Raw genomic sequence first — 18,751 nt, forward strand, 5'->3', positions numbered from 1 at the left:
GTGGTGAGCTGAGATTGCGCCGTTGCACTCCAGCCTAGGCAACAAGAGTGAGACTCCATCTCAAAAAAAAAAAAAAAACATAAATCCCAGCACTTTGGGAGGCTGAGACAGGAGGATGGCTTAAGCCCAGGAGTTCAAGACCAGCCTAGGTAACATAGTGAGACCTCGTATGTACAAAAAAATAGAAAAATAAAAATTAGCACATCTATAGTCCTAGCTACTCAGGAGGCTGAGGTGGGAGGAACACTTGAGCCTGGAAGGTTGAGGCTGCAGGGAGTCATGGTCACACCACTGCACTCCAGCCTAGGAGACAGAGCAAGACTCTATCTTAAATAAATAAATAAATAAATAAATAAAGCATCTTAAAAGGAATTGCCCATTCATGTAGATGTTCAAGGGACACAGGATAGCCACAACAATCCTGAAAAAGAACGAAGTTGGAGGACTCACACTTTCTGATTTCAAAACTTACTACAAAGCTACAGTAATCAAGACTATGTGATACAGCATTAGGATAGAGATATAGATCAATGGAATGGAACTGAGAGTTCAGTTCCATTCTCACATTCACATTCTCACATTTACAGCCAATTCATTCTTGACAAGGATGCCAAGACAATTTTCAATAAATGGTGCTGGGACAACTTAGACATCCACATGTAAAAGAATGAAGTTGGAACACTGCCTCACCTCACACACAAAAATTAGCCTAAAATGGATCAAAGACTTAAATATAAGAAGTAAAATTATACACTTCTGTGATGGTTAATACTGAGTGTCAACTCGATTGGATTAAAGGATGCAAAGTATTACTCCTGGGTGTGTCTGTGAGGGTGTTGCCAAAGGAGATTAACATTTGAGTCAGTGGGCTGGGAGAGGCAGACCCACCCTTAATCTGAGTGGGCACCATCCAATCAGCTGCCAGTGTGGCTAGGATAAAAAGCAGGCAGAAAAACACGAAAAGACTAGACAGGCCTAGCCTCCCAGCCTACATCTTTCTCCCATGCTGGATGCTTCCTGCCGTTGAACATCAAACTCCAAGTTCTTCAGTTTTGGGACTTGGACCAGCTCTCCTTGCTCCTCAGCTTGCAGATGGCCTATTGTGGGAGCTTGTGATCATGTGAATTAATACTTAATAAACTCATATATATATACACACACACACACACACACACACATATATATCCTATTAGTTCTGTCCCTCTAGAGAACTCTAATACAACTTCTTTGCAGAAAATATAGTCACACATTTTTTACTGACACATACTAATTGTACATATTTATGGAGTACATGTGATATTTTCACACATGCCTACAATGTGTAATGATCAAATCACAGTAACTGGAATATCCATCACCTCAAAGGTTCATCGATTCTTTGTGTTGGGAACTTTTCACATATCCCTGTCTGTTTTGAAATGTACAATAAATTATTAACTATAGTCACCCTGCTGTGCTATCGAACACTAGAACTTATTCCTTCTGTCTAACTGTACGTTTGTACTCAATAGCTCAACCTCTCTTCATCCCACCCCCTTTCCCAGCCTCTGGTAACTATCATTCTACTCTCTACCTCCATGAGACACGAGATCAACTTCTTTAGCTCCCACATGAGTGCGAGGACATTTGTGGTTCTGTGTCTGGTTTATTTCACCAACATAATGACCTCTCGGTCACTCCATGTTGCTGCAAATAACAGAATTTTATTCTTTTTTATGGCTAAATAGTATTCCTTTGTGTATATCTACCACAGTTTTTAATTCATTCATCTGTTGATGGACATTTAGTTTGATTCCGTATCTTGGCTATTGTGAATAGACAAGGGTGGTGCATGTATTCCTTTAATATATTGATTTCCTTTCCTTTGAAAATACCCATTAGTGGGATTGCTGGATTGTACAGTAATTCTATTTTCAGTTGTTGAGAAACTCCCATACTGTTTTCCAGAATGGCTAAAATAATTTATTTTCCCACCAATAACATCTAAGAGTTCTCTTTTCTCCACATTATAGACACAAATTTTGACACCAAAGCAGGCAATGGTTTTTAAAATATGACACCAAAAATACAAGCAACCAAAGGAAAAACATGGATAAACTGGGCTTCATTCAAATTAAAAAATTTGTGTTTTAAAAGACACTATCAAGCCAGTGAAAAAACAACCCACAGAATGGAGAAAAGTTTTGCAAATCATATGCCTAAGAGACTCGTCTCTAGCATATATGAAAAACTCTCACAAACCAATAATAAAAAGATAAACATTCTAATTTAGAATGAGCAAAGGATCTGAAAAGACATTTCTCAAGGAAGATATACAAATGGTCAATGAGTACATGAAAAGCTGCTGAACACCATTAGCCATCAGGCAAATGCAAATCAAAACCATGAGATACCACTTCACAGGCATTAGGATGGCCACAGTCAAAAAGACAGATAGTAATGAGTGTGGGTGAGGACGTGGAGAAGTGGAACCCTCATACTTTACAGGGGGGATTGTGAAATAGCACAGCCACTTTGTAAAACAGTTTGCCAGTTCCTCCAAAAGTGACACAGAGTTACCATATGACTAATATGACTGCTAGGTATATACAGCAACAAAAACATATGTCCACACAGAAACCTGTATAGGAATTTCATAGCAGCATTTTCTATGGGCTGTGTGTAATAGTCAAGAGATGAAAACAACCCATGTATTATTCGGTTGACCAGCTGGTGAATGGATACACAAAATGTGGTCTAGTATATCCACACAATGGAATATTATCTGGCCATAAGAAGGAATGCTACTTGTTACAACAAGGATGAGCCTTGAAACATGCTAAGTGAAAGAAGCTAGTCACAAAAGACTGCATAGAATAGGGTTCCCTTAGTATGAAATGTCCAGAATAAGCAAATCTGTAGAGGCAGACAGTAGATTCATGGCTGCCTAGGGCTGGGAGGGGGTCAGGAGGCAGGAATGAGGAGTGAGTGGTAATGCGTACAGGGTTTCTTTTTGGAGTGATGAAAATGTGCTATAAAATTGGTTGTAAGGCGGTGGCTCACACCTGTAATCCCAGCACTTTGGGAGGTCGAGGCGGGTGGATCACAAGGTCAAGAGATTGAGACCATCCTGGCCAACATGGTGAAACCCCATCTCTACTAAAAACACAAAAATTAGCTGGGCATGGTGGTACGCACCTGTCATCCCAGCTACTCAGGAGGCTGAGGCAGGAGAATCACTTGAACCCAGAAGGCGGAGGTTGCAGTGAGCCAAGATTGCGCCACTGCACTCGAGCCTGGGGAACAGGAAAAAAAAAGAAAAAAAAAATCGAGAAAAAAAAATCGGTTGTGGAGGTGGTCACATAACTCAATGAATGCGCTAAAAGCCATTGAATTCTACATTTTAAATCAGTGACTTTATGGTATGTGAATTACATCTCAATAAAGCTTTTTTTGTTGTTGTTAAAAAGGAATTATTCACCGAGATGGCAGTAGGAAGACCATGGAGGAAGAAATACTAGTAAGGCAGTAAGGAGGCAACTACAGCTGCTGAGGGTGGGAATGGGGAATGTCGGAGCCACCACTGTGGCAGTGAATGGGACCTGAATCTGGAGACGAGGCAGAGCCCACAGGACTGAGTCACTGGCTGAGTGTGTGTGTGTGTGTGTGTGTGTGTGTGTTGGGGGAAGGGGATTAATAGCTCATTTTTACTGAGCACTATCTGTATGGCCACTTCTAATGGAATATCTCATTGTTTCCTTACTAGAAGTCTATAAGAGAAGCACTGATGCTATCTGGGAAACTGAGGCACAGAAAGGCTCAGGAACTTGGTAGGGTCACACAGGAGGTGGTAGAGCCAGGATTTGAGTATGGTGGTTGACTCCAAAGCCTGCATTCCTCTGACCCCAGGGCTTCTGGGCTGGGTATTTAGGAGGTGACATTACTCTCCGAGTAGAGAATATTGAAGGAGGGGCAAGGATGTGGGGGAAAGGGGACCAGTTCAGTTTGGGACACAATGGAGTCGAGATGCCTCTGGATGTCCAGTCATGATTCCTACAATGAGTTATATGAATTAGGAACTTTACAGAGAGGAAGCCTAGAAATAACAGATTTCTGAGGCCTGGGCACATGTCTGTTCTCCTCGGAAGTGGACAAGCTCAGGTACAGGGGTATGGTTGGGAGAGAAGAGGCTCAAGGATGAGGACCTAAGGTCCCTGCTACTGAAGAAGGGAGCCGAGGAGAGGACCCAGCTGTGGAGGTGGACAGCAGTCCCGGGGTAAAGGCAAGGCGGGAGGGAGCCCCAGAGCTGAGCATGGCCAAGGGAAGGGTGCAGGACCTCGGCGATCCATAAGATGAGGACTGACAGGAGCCACTCTGTTTAGCCACAGAGCTAAACAGGCACAGTCAGATTATCCCACGGGGAAGAATGAATGAGGGTAAAGAAGAGGTGACAGGGAGGCTGATCTGGATTTTCCCACGGAAGGAAATCGCTTTTCAGGCCCCTGGTGGCGAAAGAGGAACAGAGGGAGCATCTCCAAGAGTCCTTTGCAGCTGCCTCTGCTAGTATCGCCCACGCCACCCCCGGCCTGTCTGTGTCTGTGGTCTGGGGGCCCCCAGGGCTATCCTCCCTGCAGCCTAGGGTACGGACAGCCACCACCTGCCACCCAGAGCAGCAGCCATGTCGGCGGCTTCTGTTGAACTGGTTTAGGAGCATAAACTATAGCTGGCTGAGGTATGGGGATGTTTTAAGCTACAGAGTATTTTACAGAGTTTTGTCAAAGGTTGCATTCTGCTCAGAAACCTAGCCTGTTCCAACTATTCTTTCTTGCCATGCTTCAGGAAAATCTAATCTACCGTAAAAGCAGCAACCACAGCTATGAGAGCTAAGCCAGGCGCCACCTGGGGTTAAGATCCCTCAGCTGCCTTAACCCCTGCAAGCTCCTCTCCTTTGCAGCCACCTCCTGACACCTCATATGACACTGCCCACCCCACAGGGCCTTTGCCACCATTTCCTCAAGATAAACAATTGCTGAATGGAATGAATCATCCACCAGCCAGCTCCCCCTGCCAAGAGCAAGGAAGCAGCAAGGCCCCTCCCCTCTGTCACCCACACCTCTCACTGTTACCCCAACAAGGGTGCCACCCAAGGTTTCTAGTTCAAGAAACAAAACCTCCCAGACCCGCATTGCTAATCACACCTACTGAGTATAAGTTAAAAGCAAGTGAGGCTCTCCCTAACCAGCGGGGCGGGGCAGGGAGGTGTCTTTCCTGCACAGCTGACATACAGGCACCCCTGGCTGCTACCTTGCCTGGGCTGTGGAGGTGATTTCACTTCTCCTGCAGCCTCTTCTCTCTGTGTCCAGCTATCCTTGCCTGTTTGATGCAGGACAGCACAGGGAGCTTGCTGCTCTTGCCTGGAGCTAGCTGGAAGGATGAAGTGGCTTTGGAAGGACTTGGAGGACCTACTCCCCACTTCATCACCATCAAAGGTTCCTCTCCATCCAGGTTTGCTGATGTTTACCGGAGTCTGGAGGGCAGGCAAGGGCAGAGCGGCAGCCAGCCAAGGCCCAAAGGGGTTGCAAGGTCACATAGAGGACCTTGGGCTTTGCTGCGCAGCTCCAAACACATTAAAACCCTGAAGGTTCGAAGACATATGAAACAATCCCCTAAAGATGAAACTGCCCAGGAGAGCCCTCTTTGTAGCTCACCTGCCCCTGCCGCCTTTCTCGTATTTCTTGAGGCTGTGTGCTCTGCTCTCTGGGACCAGATGGCCTGTTGGAGACTTCTGGCAAACGCCCCAGCGCCTCTGCCCAGACGATGCAGCAATCTCCACTCCCTGCCTGCCCACAGCCAGGCCAGGTTGCAGTGTCTCGAGCCTGCTGGGTTCTCAGACCAGGCTAGAAGAATCTACCCAGTAAATTGTTTTGTCCCAAAGCCAGAGATGTCAGGAGGAGTCTGTGCCCCCTCTGCCCCACCCCATCGCCTGAAGGAGCAACACAGCTTAATTTTATAAAACCAGGATACAGAATGGCCTGGCCCCAAGCCACCCTGGAACCAGCAGGCCAGTTCTGCCCTTCTCCCGTCAGCCCCTTTGTCAGGACTGGTGCAGGCCAGGAAGGCGGGTGGCAACTCTTCAGGAGCAGTCAAGGAGCACAGCTGCTGGGATGTAGGGGTCCAGTCATCCAAAGCATGACAGAATATCTGGTGATTTGGGGACCCACCTACTTGTCGCGAGCAGCAGCTCAAGGGCACGAGAAGGTGTTGAGGGAAGGAGGGTCAAGGTGGCTGGGGCTGGAGATCCTGGATGACTGGCCATGGAGCCACATCACTCGTCTCCCAGGACCTCCTTCAGCATCCTTCAGCACTGCCCTGCTGCCCATGGCCCGCCTCAGCGGAACTGGAGCCAGGGGCCACCTCTCTTCTGACCCTGCCTGCACAGCTCGCCTTCCCCACTCTCTCCAACCCACAGCCAGTGCTGCCCCAGGCCCCATGGCGGTGGAAACGGCCTCTCCCTTATCCCCCTCATGCAATAAAAGCCCATTTACCTGCAGACCAGCTCAATCCAGCTCCAGATTCCCAGGGAAGAGACTGAACAGCCCACCCTGGCTGGGCTCATGCTCAGGGTGGAGGGTCTCACTGAACCTGGGGCAGTGACAGAGACCAGTGAGGGAGGGTCTCATTGGGCAAGAGTGGAGGACCGCTCTGGCTAAGGGGTTTGCTGTGGACTAGAAAGATGCTCTCAAAATGTGTTCACCTCAGATGCTGCAACCATCCCTATAAGCTTTATGAAATGAACCTGGGAAGTAGGGAAGGGGAAAAGGAAAATAAAGCCAGCTGGCAGCACATCCAGCATTCAGCACGAGGCCAGCCCACTCCCAGACCCGCTTTCTCAGAGGTGTTTGCCTATTGCCCCAGAATCACGTAGACCCTGTGACAAGAGTAAAGTTCCCCGTCACTGTTCTATAGATAACAACTTGAACACTATAAAATGGTAAGTTTTCCATTTGAGATATTCTTTCAGGTCCTTGCATATCAGTGACACTACTGATGTCAGCTAGTCTCAAGGACCCCATGGAAACAGACTTACAAAGAATGGAGTTTCCACCTCCTGGTGGCTTCATTCCCCTCACTCCAACCAATCAAAGACCCCAATCTCCCATCCCCTCACCCTCCATGATCCCCTTAAAAATCCCAGCCCAGAACTCCTCAGGGAGATGAATTTCAGGACTTTCTCCCATCTCCTGGCTTGGTGCCCTGCTATCATTTCCCTGCTGTCTCGATGTAATTGACCTGTTACTGCACAGCAGGTGTGCAAACCTGTCGGTCCTAGAGCGATGCCATCTTACAGAGGGGGATTTCAGGAGGAGGCGCAGGCGTGGGGAGAAAAGTGGTGAGTCTGAACAGCCCCCACCACGTGGAGAGTCTGGTGGGATCATGCTCTGCAGAGGCCCACTTGGAGGCATGGATCTGGGAGCCACCAGTAACCAGGTGGGGAGTGAGGTCATGGGGGTGCAGGAAGAGAGATGAAGGGGCTGAAGAAGAGGCAGAAAAGCATCAGCAGCTGAGAACACAGTGGAAGAGGGCAGAGCAGGAGCAGTTAGGGAGGCAGGAGGAAAACAGGCAAAATAGTCTCCCAGGGAAGAGGAGGGAGGGGAGGGGAGAGGCACACAGGGTCTGGTGCTGCTCAGAGGCCAAGCAGGATAAAGCCTGTGAGGGGACAGGGCTGGAGGAGCTGATGACAGCTGATGTCGATCTGAATTCACAGAGTCAGGATTGAGGGCACTTGATGTTCCAGGGAGGGCAAATAAAATCCTTTGTTTAGGCCAGGTGTGGAGGCTGATGCCTGTAATCCCAGCACTTTGGGAGGCCAAGGCAGGCAGATCACCTGAGGTCAGGAGTTCGAGACCAGCCTGGCCAACATGGTGAAACCCTGTCTCTACTAAAAATACAAAAATTAGCCAGGCGCAGTGGCGGACACCTGTAATTCCAGCGACTCAGGAGGCTGAGGCAGGAGAACAGCTTGAAGCCAGGAGGCGGAGGTTACAGTAAGCCAAGATCACGCCACTACACTCCAGCCTAGGCGACAAGAGCAAGACTTTGTCTCAATAAATAACTAAATAAATAAATAAATAAGCAAACTTTGGTTAGCGCTGGCCACCTGAAGTGCTGGGTTGAGAAAAACCCCAAGCGTGCAGCTTGGCTCAGCGAGAGTTCACCGCATTGTTAACACCACAGGAAAAGGGGCCGGGACGGGGTAGCACAGGACCACATAATTTTTCCCCAATTTAAAATATCTATTTCCGTTGTGTTGAAAACTAAAGCTTGGCCACTGGGATTTCTCCTCTGCTGAAAGATACTTTAAAAATTCATCTTGGGATGTGCTCATGTCTGAAATCGCTAGAATTCCCTGAGACTCTTAATGGCAGAACCTGGGAGGCTTGTCTGGGCTTATACGCAGACCAAAGCCTCTGCCTGCAAGTCAGTGCTGCATTCCAAAGAAGGAAATGAGGGACGCTGGGGTCTGACCTCACCCAAGGGCTGCAGGGTTCAACTGCAGAAGGAGGCTGGGGTTTTGAGGCCACTTGTGCTGCTGCAGACTCCAGGAGCCAGGGCTGGGCTTTGGTAGAGTCGGAGCAGTGGAAGCTTGCCAGACCCCAGGACAGCTGCCGCCTGGGCAGAGCAGGCCAGAGGCCTGTGCATGGGCCACAGGGAAAGAAGGCACAAGCCCAAGGAACCTGGCGAGTGCCTGCGTCTGCTCTGGAAGTGCTTACCCAGAGAAGCAGGATCATGGCTCCCAGGGGCGATCTGGGTGTTTGGTGACACTTCCATCTGAGAGCAGGGCCCAGGTGGAAGAGGCAGCCGGATGCAGTTAGTTTAGTGGGGCTGGTTCCATGGACATTTGGGATTGGGTGAGACAGGAAGTGGAATCTAAAAAAAACAGTGTGACCATGCCCAGTTAGCTAGGGAAGGAAATACAAAGCCTTTTACAAAGTTTTTTCTGGGTGAGCAAAATGGGCACAGCAGGGTGCTCCTGTCCCATTGAGAGCCTGGAGATGCAGGCAGGGCCGTGGGCTGAGGCCTGGGGCTATGAACCACGCAGGACCCCAGCATCAGATATCTTTTCCTGAACCACAGTGCCATGAGATGTCTTTGGCTGAGCGCCTGCCAGATGGCTATGAAATGATCTGTATGCGCACAAGAAACGAAGTAACAGGAATGCACCTTCGCCCACCCTGGAAGGACAAACAGGACTTCGTGCCCCTCCTCCAGGCTCCCAGAGTGGGAAGGAAGGATGGGCTTGGGAGCTGATTATCTGTGCTTCAGGGGCTGCCCAGGCAAGAAGGAACCACCTCCCATAGCCAGACCAGAGAGGAATCACTTGAGTTGCCTGAGGCCCAGCAGGAAGGGGGCCCTGGGTTTGGGGTCCTCCGGTAGGAAAGGCCAGCCTCCCGCCCAGGCTGCCAGACTGCCCATGGGCTGTGGCATGGGCCCTGGAAGAGCCACAGAGCTCCCCAGTCTCAAGAGCCCTGAAGGGGTCCCTGGGCACCCAGGAGGACCCCGTGGGGACATCTCTGAGCCCCTGGAGGTAGGGAGACTGTTCAGGGAACAGAGGAGCCGCAGTGGGAGTGCAGCAGTGAGACTGACCAGAAGTCATGGCGCCGGTGGGAGTGTAGCAGCGAGCACGAATAGAGGTCACTCTCATGGCCATCCTGGTTTTGGAGGGCTTTGGCTGGTTTCTTTACTGCAACCTGTTTTATCAGCAAGGTCTTTATGACCTGTATCTTGTGCTGACCTCCTGTCTCATCCTGTAACTTCCTTAACCACCTGGGAATGGAGCCCAGTAGTTCTCAGCCTCATTTTCCCCAGCCCCTATACAAGATGGAGTTGCTCTGGTTCACACGCCTCTGACACATGCAGTGAGGACCCCTCCCCAGCCAGGAACCCAGTAGACGATTCCTCTCAGGAGGTGCGGCTGGGATTTCATTTAATTTAGGGAAATGATGTTTGTTTCATGTTCAAGTGTGATGGGGTGGTTACACCAGTGACAGAGGCCCTTTGAACTTACACACACAAAAGGCAACTCATTCGCAGGAAGATGAGAAAGCAGAAAGAGCCTCAAGACAGGAAGCTCAGCTTGGTGTCACCCAAACATGTCTCCCCTTGACGAGTCACCTCCCATGATCTGCCGGTCCCCAGGGAGGACAGGCAAGAGGCGGTGATGGGCTGTCGATGTGCATGTGGGTGTGTGGCAGTTGACAGGGCACCTTCGTAGGTTTCTTCTCTTCAACTTGACTGCCACTCTCTCAGAAACTGAGACCCACCAGCGGCCGGCCTGAGGCACCCGTAGCTGCAGGGAGCCGGGCACATCCAGGGCCTTGGGTGTGTCTCTCCTCCACTGTGGTAGAGGCTCCCCTCCACTGTGCCAAGCCCAGGGGGAGCTGGCAGGCCCCGTGGGTGTGACCCAGAAAGACCGGCAGTGTCTGTCCCAGACCTCAGGGCCGCAGACACCAGATAAGTACCCGCTGCACTCAAGGCCTGTCTGATCAAGTCCTGTGCCCAGGCTCTCCAAGTCCTGACACTGAGGAGACCCCCAACAGAGGAGGATGGAGCAGGGGGCAAGGCTCTCAGCTCCCGGGACTCACACTCAGCTGCAGAGGCAGGGGGAGCCACCCTTTCTGTGGCCGAGGAAATTGAGGTCACTTCCTGTCTCGCTCCTGTCTCTCTGTGCCGGGTGCATCCTTCAGAAGGGGGGTGGGCAGCTGCAGGGCAGCGCCAGGCAAGGCTGCGGAGAAGCTGGCACTCTCCCGGTCTAGGACGAAGAACACAGCAGGGGGCTCCTTGGCAGTGTCCCTTCACCTCTCTTCCTGCTCCTCGATTCTCCCCACCCCCACCACTGGCCCAGGTGGAGACTCTCAGTGATGAAGGTGCCAGCAGTGAGGGGCTTGCAGAGTCTGCATCTCTCCGCAGCTCGACGGGCTCTCAGAGGCCACTGGGAGCTGGAGAGTGAGGAGGTCAGAGGCCTACAGTTGGTTTTGCTGCTTGGAGAAGGAACAGGTGAGGACTTTTCTAGGGCTGTGGCTCCATAAATAGCTCTAACTGTTCCTTCTCTCTCTTTCATGTTCTTTCAAACATAAAGAAAGAAACAAGCTCTAGCAAGGGACTCAAGTTAGACCTGCAGGTATTTGCCAAAGGTTAAGGGGCCAGAAAGCCAGAAGGTGGACACAATCTTAGGGACCCTGGGCCATGAGCTGTGAGACCTCTAGGATCAGCAGGGCCTGACAGGGCCACGCAGGAAGCCCTAACTTCAAAGCCACAGGCACCAGGGAGTGGGTGGGGGCTCCCCAAAAACCACACACTGCTCCCCAAACTCCTTTTAGAAGCACCCCAGAAGACCAGGACCTGGCTGTACACAAAAGCACCATGCTGTCCTCAGACCAGATCCCTTGGATGAGGTCCTTAAAGACCCCCTGGAGCTCAGTTTCCTCATCAGTAACTGGAGAGGTTTGCACCGGGTGGTCCTTGAGGGGCTCCCCAGCTCTGAGCCCATGATGGTGCATTTCACCCCCTGGACTGTGTGTGAAAACTTGAGAAGGAGTAGGGAATGGGACAGATATGAACTGTCCTATTCTTGACGGGGTCCCGTACCTGCCCCATATCTACTGCACTAGAAGCAGGGCCCGGAATCCACACTTCCCCAAGCTCACGCTAAAATGCGAGACCGTGCCACGCTGGCCTTTGTGGGGCTCCTCAGCCATGTTTTCGCATCTGCTGTTCTCTCTGTCTCCATTATTTCCCCTAAATCTGCACTGCTGTGTCCCTGATTTCACTCAGATCACTGCCCAGTGTCCTCTTCAGAGAAGTCTTTCTTGACTGCCTCCTCTAACAGATAAACAAGTAATTTTTTAACGTAGGTATGTCCCACTCGATGTTTGGCTAAAAAAATTATTTGTAATTGATCTGAAATTGAAATGTAACTGGACATCTGGTATTTTATTTGCTACATCCAGCAACCCTAAGCAACAAGGACTCTGCACCCCAGCCCCCAGACTATAGGCCATTTGTGAACTTGAGTCTCCAGGGGCGGCAGACAGGGCTGCAGCTGCTACCCCTGCCCAGCCCTTCCCCTCTGCTCCCCTCCAAGAAAGATGCATAAATGCCCAGGGTGGCCTAAGCAATTAAGGCAAATTGTCTTCTGGGCAGTCCTGCATACCTGCAGAGGAGTGTACCTGCAGAGGTGTGCACAGGAGTTTCTGGGCCAAGAACAAGACCTAAGGGCTTTCTCCTCCCATTCTCCCCTCCCCACCTCCTACCCCACATGTTTAGGGTGCCTTGAGTCCCCAGACGATCACACACTCTAGCCAGCTGTACATGTCAGTACAGACACACTACAATTAGGCAACTGCTGCACTTGAGAGCCCCTGCCATAGGCAACAGGCACCATGGGCCAGACATAGAAATAGAAGGTGAGCTCCTGCCGGTAAGCATGACAACCTGGAATTGGGGTGTGTTATAGGTTAAATGGTGTGTTCCCCCAAAATTCATATGCTGAAGTCCTAACCCCTAGGACCTCAAAATGTAACCCTGTTGGGAGATAGGGTCTTTACAAAGGTAAATCAAGAGGACATGAGGTCATTAGAGTGGGCCCTAATCCAATATGACTGGTGTTCTTTTACAAAAAGAAACCTGGAGCCAGGCACGGTGGCTCACACCTGTAATCCCAGCACTTTGGGAGGCCAAGTGGATGGATCACCTGAGGTCAGGAGTTCAAGACCAGTCTGACCAATATGGGGAAACCCCGTCTCCAATAAATACAAAAAGTTCACGAGGCGTGGTGGTGTGCACTTGTAATCCCAGCTACTCGGGAGGCTGAGGCAGGAGAATCGCTTGAACCCAGGAGGTGGAGCTTGCAGTGAGCTGAGGTTGTGCCACTGCACTCTAGCCTGGGCAACAGAGCGAGACTCCATCTCAAAAAAAAAAAAAAAAAGGAAAGGAAAAGAAAAAAGAAAGAAACTTGGACACGAATGCATGCCATTGGAAGACCGCAGGAAGACACAGGCAGAAGGTGGCCATCTCCAAGCCGGACAGGGGTCTCAGAAGGAGGCCACCCTGCCAACGCCTTGGTTTTGGACCCCAGCGTCCAGAATTTCGAGATCATAAATGGGGGTTGTTGAAGCTGCCCAGTTTGGGGAACTTTGTGACAGCTGCCCCGGAAATCTGAGTCACTGTACTTAGCCTCTGAGCTCGGGCTGGCTCCACCCTCTCTCTCCCGGCACCTCCCATCGGGTGGGGACCTGCAGCCATTCCCAGGTGGGGGTCTCCACAAGGACAAGTTTGGGATGAAGCCTCAGGTCACCTGGCTTCCTGGATCTATAAACTCTCATCTAAGCAACAGGCTTGGCTCAGGAAAGCCACTCGGTGCCAACCAGCTTGAGAGCCTAGCTCCCGGAGGCAGACCACCCCACAGAGAACACACACACTTTCATAACAGCCTTGCTGGGGAAATTTGGCCCCCACTGGCTGCCAAAACCTCACTGGAAGTCAAAAATAGGATTGTCAGATCTTGTGGCTGAATGAAAGAAATTCAGACCAGCAAGGTGAGGAAGACAGACTTTCTGCTCTCCAGAGCCTGCCTGTGCTCTCAGGACAGGCCTTGGTGGGGCAGCATGTGAACCAGTGGGGCAGTGTTTTTCTTTCTTTTCATGTTCCCAGCACCTGGCACATGGTAGGTGCTCAGAAAGTGCTAAGGACTTCTTAAATTCAAACATACACATCCTAGCCCATGCAGCAGGGAATGGAGATCATTGGGCACTCGTGAGCTGTCCACCCGGTGGTGGGAAATTTGAGCCGCTGTCTTCAGGACCCAGATCAGGCATCAGGGACCCAGATTCTGGAGCAGACAACCATACCAGCTGACCTCGGATGACGTCTCGTCCCATTCCCTGTGTCTCTTGTCCTCTGTGAAATGCAAGAGCCTCCATCCCTAAGGGGGCAAAGTCCTTCCCAGTTTCGGGCTTGGTGAATGGAGCCTGGTGCGAAGCTAGAAGGAAGCCCCTTGGCTCCCACCTGCCAGCCACTGTGGGGCAGTCCCCCAAGACCTTCTAGCCATCTCCATTGCTCAGAGCCCCACTGTGGGAGGTCCGAGCTCTCAGAGGCTGCAGGGAAGAGTGACAAGGATGATGCCCCCACCAACCCCATCAGGGTTCCTGGGGGTGCAGATCACACGTGGACGGCCCAGGCTTGTCTTTAGTGTTAAGGGGAGATGAATAGATAGAGTGACTGCCTTGCACCTGGCTCAGGACACAGTAGTGAGCGGTAGGAGGAAGGCGTGGAGGCAAAAGGGGGCTCCAGGGTAACCCCTGACTGAACTGAGAGTGCACAGGTGGTCATCCCGCACCCAGTCCTCCTGTCAACACCAGTAAGTGGGCGGGCCCCTCCCTGGGCAGGGCAAGACCCCTGGGCCTGAGGGAGATGGGAATGAGAGCAGGTGGCAGGGGTGAACATCTCCTGGGAGCCAGCGCCTCCAGTCGTCCCCTACTGCTGGGTGTAATGGGTGTGAAGGGAGACGTGTGGACCGCCACCAGAAGGGGAAGGGACCTTCCAACCCACAGGCGACCAGCACGCTGGGCCCAGGCGGGGGGCCAAGAACCCGGTCTGGAGGTGAGCAAGAAGCTCAGGTCTGACACTGTCACCCTGAAAGAGGCAGGTGGCCTTGTTCCAGCCACTTCCACTCTGAGTTTTGCCTGCTGATCACACCAAAGTGCAAGGGGAACCCCCGCCCCGCACTGCCGCCGCCTGCGGCCCTATCCAAGCCATCCCTGATAGAGCTGAGCCTTGAGGGGCAGGACTCCCCTAAAAACATCCCCTGTCTTCAGCAGGGGTCCAGGGGCCCAGATGGTTGGGGGACCACCCCTTGTTATGGAGTCACTGGGAGGGCCACCCTAAGACAGTCAAGTAGGGGACCACCCCTCCCAGCATGGGCAGACCTAGCAGGGCAGCCCCGGGACTTGGAGCATGAGACCCAGCTTCCTGAGGCTCCACTCCGGGTGGAGGCAGACCAGGCCACTGCTGGCTTTCCAAGGAAGGCGCACTGCGCAGCTGTGAGGAGGGTGGTTGGCCTCCAGCTGTTGGCTTCCTCAGGGTCGGCATCTTCTCTGCTCTCCAGGAGTCTGAGCTAGGTGAGGATACAAGGGCCTGACTATTCCTAGCCCCTCGAGGGCTCCTCTGATGGGCAGCATTGGCTCTGCGTACCCACCGGGCTGCCAGAAGTGAGTGTGACAGATCCACACTGCAGCCTACCGACCCCTCCTGCACACTCTCTCTTTTCTTCATGGGTATTGCTCCCTCATAAATCTCTCTCTCTCTTTTTTTTTTTTTTTTTTTTTTTGAGCCTGGGTCTTGCTCTGTCGCCCAGGCTGGAGTTCAGTGGCACAATCACATCTCGCTGCAGCCTCCACCTCCCGGGCTCAGGTGATCCTCCTACTCCAGCCTCCTGAGTAACTGGGACAACGGGCATGTGCCACCACGCCTGGCTAATTTTTGTATTTTTTGTAGAGACAAGGTCTTGCCACATTGCCCAGTCTGGTCTCAAACTCCTGGTCTTAAGCAATCCACTCACCTTGGCCTCCCCAAGTGTTGGGATTACAGGCGTGAGCCACTGTGCCTGGCTCCTAATAAATCTTTTGCTCCCCTAACTCTGACTCAGGGTTGGCCTCCTGGAGAATCCCGCCTGTGGCACCCTCTTCAACACTCCTGTGCCTCCGTTTCCACCACACAGGTGGTATCCATGCCTCTAACCCAACACTGCAGCAGGACTGAGCCAGAACCCTGTGCCGTGCCCACCTTCCCGAAGCACTCTGATCTCATGATTCCCCTCCTGCCCAGTGAAGAGACGAGACAGCCTCGTGCCCACCCCACAGCACTGGCCATGCCTCCTGCATCGTTCCTAATGATTAGTACCTGTGTCTCCTAAAGATGCTATGAGCACCTTAAAGGACCTTCCCATATTTATTCTAATTCTTCCAGACCAGTCAGCAAGTGGCCAGCCCAGCACTCCCTAGGCCCCTGGTGAGTGGGATGTCCCCTTCACGAGGATGCTCCCTCCTCCGGAGGACAGCCCTGGCCAGTGGAATGATCTGGATTGCAGAAACCTGCCACCCCATTCTTCACATTATTCCTCACACGACTGGATTTCCAAATCCAGTCCCCCACCACTGTGCTCACGCAACCTGAACATGTTGTAGTTTGCTGATGAACTTCAAAAATGGGGTACCCAGGGCTCAACATAGCTCCCTGGAACCAGCCGATCGGCTGAGCGGAGAAAAAAGGCTCTGTGGACGCATTTGTTGACATAACCAAAGGTCATATTCATTACCTTGGACTTCATGCAGACTCTTCAGTCCGAATACCTGCGTTCATATATCTTCTCAGTCAGCTTCGCCTCGGATGAATTACTTCATGTCTGTGCCTCCGTCTCTCAGCTGTGAAGTAGGATCCTACCAGTACCCTCCAATCGCAAACCGAGAGGCTGGGAAAAGGCAAGGATGCCTATCGGCCGGCAGAGGGCGCTGCGCACCCGTGTTGGATGGGGCTCGCTGCCGAGCATGACCGCCAGGGGTCGCCCGAGCGCTGCCGTCCAGGCCTCGGGCGCCGGCAGAGCCTGGCTGGCCTTCGGCGCCCAGCGGACCTGCACCCCTGAGGCCTTGGGACGTGCCGCCCTTCCCTGCTCCTCACTCTCCCCGCTCCCCTGGTAGGCTCCGAGTGGTTCTCTGCAAATCCCCACACCAGCCCGGCTGCAGTGGCCGAGGGCAGGTTGGCAGGCTGGGTGAGATTGGCGGGATGGTGTAGGCAGTGATGCCAGCCTTGGAAAGGATGGAAATGACACCGCACAGAGTACAGCAGACCCACCACCTCCAAGGACTCGATGAGGTCGAGGCCAGGTCCTCTCCCTAGCAGTATCTTTTCGTCACCTGCTCCTGAGGCCTGTCCTAGCCCAGGACCTCATGTGCTCCTCTTGGCCAGGTGCCTGTACCATCCATCCTTGCCTGGGGCGCCCTCTGCTCCATTAAATGCCCCGCCTGAGAGCCTGCGAACTCCCAGGACTGCTCCTCCATGGAGGTCCCCAGGGCCCAGGAAGCAGGCTGGCTTTAGCGGGTACTGCAGAACAACAGACGGGATCCAGAGCTGATGTCAGAATTCTCCTTCCCGGCCGGGCACGGTGGCTCACGCCTGTAGTCCCAGCACTTGAGGAGGCCGAGGCGGGAGAATCACTTGGGGTCAGGAGTTCGAGACCAGTCTGGCCAACATGGCGAAACCTCATCTCTACTAAAAATACAAAAATTAGCCAGGCATGGTGGGGCACACCTGTAATCCCAGCTACTCAGGAGACTGAGGTAGGAGAATCGCTTGAACTCTGGAGGCAGAGGTTGCAGTGAACCGAGATCGGGTCATTGCACTCATTGTCAGCCTAGGTGACAAGAGCAAAACTCCATCTCAAAAAATAAAAACAAAAATAATTCTCCTTCCACTTGATGAGGAAATGGAGATGACACCTCTTTCTGGCCAGATGGGAAATGGCAGTGAATGGTCACAGTTCCCCTTCCTCTTGGTGGCCAAGGAAGCATTTTAATTGGGCCTAAAGTCGAGGAAACTCCTGTTTCCAAAGTGCCTGCTGGGTCCTTGTCAGCCAAGGGAAGACCATCACATATCCATGAAGGTTCATTTTCGGTGTCGACTTGACCATGGGATGCCCAGGCATTTGGTCAGACATGATTCTGGTATGGCTGTGAGGGTGTTTCTGGATGCAATTTGCATTTGAATGGGCAGACGGAGTACAGCAGATCCTCCTCCCCTAGTGTGGGTGGGCCTCGTCCAATCAGTTGAAGGCTTGATAGAGCAAAAAGGCTGATGCTTCCACAGGTAAAAGGACATTACCTGCCTTACTACTTGTGCTGGGACATCATTTTTTCTTGCCTTCAGACTTGCACTGAGACCTCAGCTCATCTTACATCTTGAGCCTGCTCAGTTCTGGAATGGAGCTACACCATTGGCTGTCCAGGTCTCCAGCTTGCCAACTCGCACGGCAGCCTCCATCATCAAGTGAGTCAATTCCTTATCACAAGAGTGTGTGTGTGTGTGTGTGTGTGTATGTGTGTGTGTGTGAATATACTTGTAGGTATATCTCTGAATGTTTATTTTCTCCCAAAGTTCCCATGTTGAAATCCTAACTCCCAAGGTGATGGTATCCGGAAGTGGGGCCTCTAGGAGGTGAGGTGGTGAGGGTAAAGCTCACATTAATGGGATTAGTGCTGTTACGAAAGACATATGCACACAACATCCTCTTCGTTCTGCTTCTCTGGAAAGCCCGGACTAAACATCCAAACCAAAAGAGCAACATGAGGGTCAGGCGCGGTGGCTCACGCCTGTAATCCCAGCACCTTGGGAGGCTGAGCCAGGTGGACTGCTTGACCCTGGGAGTTGAAGACCAGCCTGAACAACATAATGAAACCCTGTTTCCACCAAAATACAAAAATTAACCGGGTATGGTGGCATGCACCTGTAATCCCAGCTACTCTGGAGGCTGAGACACAAGAATTGCTTGCACCCGAGAGGCAGAGGTTGCAGTGAGCTGAGATTGCACCACTGCACTCCAGCCTAGGTGACAGAGTGAGACCCTGAAAAAAAGAGAAAGAAAGAAAGAGAAAGAGAGAGAGAGGGAGGGAGGGAGGGAAAGAAGGAAGGGAGGGAGGGAGAGAGGAAGGAAGGAAGGAAGGAA

This window comes from Colobus angolensis, unplaced genomic scaffold, assembly GCF_000951035.1.
Source record: "Colobus angolensis palliatus isolate OR3802 unplaced genomic scaffold, Cang.pa_1.0 Scaffold288, whole genome shotgun sequence".
Lineage (NCBI taxonomy): Eukaryota > Metazoa > Chordata > Mammalia > Primates > Cercopithecidae > Colobus > Colobus angolensis.